Source organism: Egretta garzetta, unplaced genomic scaffold (assembly GCF_000687185.1).
Source record: "Egretta garzetta isolate BGI_Z169 unplaced genomic scaffold, ASM68718v1 scaffold732, whole genome shotgun sequence".
Classification (NCBI taxonomy): Eukaryota; Metazoa; Chordata; class Aves; order Pelecaniformes; family Ardeidae; genus Egretta; species Egretta garzetta.
Window position 1 is genome coordinate 1,208,779 of NW_009259029.1, and position 2,112 is coordinate 1,210,890.

Sequence of the window (2,112 nt, forward strand, 5' to 3'; positions counted from 1 at the left end):
CTCTTGTCCTGTCACTGTCAATCTCTCGGAAGAGTACGGCTTTGTCTTCTTTATGCCCTTCTGTTCAGGTAGTTAAAGACAGCAATAAGATCTCCTGTTAGCTTTCTCTTCTGAATCCTGAGTAAGCTCATCTTTCTTAACCCCTTTTTGCACATCATGGTTGTCAGCTCCTACCCATCTTTGTTTTCCTGGACTTGCTCCAGCACATCAATATCTTTCTTGTACTGAAGAGCCCAAAACTGGGTACATGTCTTCAGATATCTCCCAAGTGCTGAACAGAGAAGGATCACCTTTCTCAATCTGCTGGCTGCACTCTTACCCGTATAGCCCAGGAGGCCATTGCCTCTGTGGCTGCAAGGGCACACTGCTGACTCATATTCAACTTTTTGTCCACAGGGACCCGGGGTCATTTTCTGTAGAGCTGCTGTCCAGCTGGAGTGCAGCCTGTCCTGTGGCATGGGGTTATCCCATTGCAGCAGCAGAACTTTGCTTTTGCCTTTGCTGACCTTCGTGACACTCCTGTTGACCCATTTCTCCAGCTTGTGGCATTCTTTTTGCATGTCCCAGGACAGTGATGCTCCTTATTTAAAATATCAACTGTCATCATAAAAACAAAGTGTAAGCTAGGATAATTCATTCTTATAAAATGAATATTGGATTGTTTCAGATTTTTTAAAATGTGTATTCAAATATATTTTGTGGTTTGCAAAGTAACATCATAGCTTCTATTTTTAGAAATTACTATTCCTGTTAAGTAAGTTTTTCAGATATTGACTTTGCAAAACAGTGAAATAAGGCTTATTTTTCAGAAAAAGCTGAATCTCACGCACTAAAAATGAAGCCTTTTTAAGAGGATTCAAACTTGGTACTCAGTCTAGAAAAGCAGAGATGGAATAGACATAGGTAAACCTATGAAAAGAACTATGACAGAGGATCCCTGCAGAGGTCTATAAAATCCAGAAAAGCGTAGCAAAGGTGAAAGGGAACTGATAAGCAATTTCTCCCAACACTTGACCTATGAGTAACACTGAAAGGAGGCAGCAGCAAGCTTAAAGCAAGCAAAAGGGAGTACTTTTTCATACCATGCACAAAAAAATAAATAAATCTGCCTTTCAAGAGCAGCAGTTGTTTTTTTATTCTAAACAAAACCTATGAATTTCAAAAGGATTTGGGTGGTTAATAAGAAGTACATTCTGACTGCCAGGATTTGTAGACTTACAAAAAAAGTAATCATGGATTCCCCTAATTGGGGATATTCACTGTACTGTTTCCAGCATACAACCTTGGCACTCCACTTTGTACTTTACTTTACTTTCTCCTGATAGATCTCTCTTTCACCCTTGCCTTTGGAATGGGCTGAACGTGTGGACTTCAGTCTCTGGATTCACATAGACGTGAAAGAGTGGTTGGGTGTTGCTCAAAATCCACAATTTATGAACGTGCCATTAGCCTTGAGGGTTGGGTTAGGACTTTTTACCTCTTTACTTTTATGGTGTTTTATTTTTTATTAGTGTTACACTGATAATTTGGCTCAAATGTTAGCAGAACTTAAAGACTACATGGAAGTGACTATATATCAAATACGAGATTTGAGGGCCTGTTATATGCTAGTATAGAGTAACAGTAGGCCTGCAACTCCAGGTTAACTACACGAGTGTATACTGCCACCTTAGGGCATATGTAATGCTGCATCGCCTGTTATGTGGGAGCTTTTCCTCTTTATTGCTGGAATGTGAAAATGCACACATAGGCACTGCAGCTAGCTCTCTGGCACATGAGAATACCCTCTGTCCATCTCCTTTAGTTTTTGGTCTTTTAATATCACCTCACTGTCAGCTAGAGGGAAAGTTTTGCTTAAACAGCCTGCAGAATGGGACTGCATTGATGTCTGGAACTCCTTCCTCTGTAATGCAGTTTCCTTAGATGTTACAGTCCCTCTTGCTGGCTTATGAGAATCACTTTTTTTAACATGCCACATGGAGAACCTCCTATCAAAATAAACTTCTTAGGACACACTTAGTATTAGCCTTAGAATGTGCTTATCACACCCAGGTACCTTTGGCAAAGGTAGCCATTTCACAAACCAGATTTCCCATCACTCCTACCTGCTCC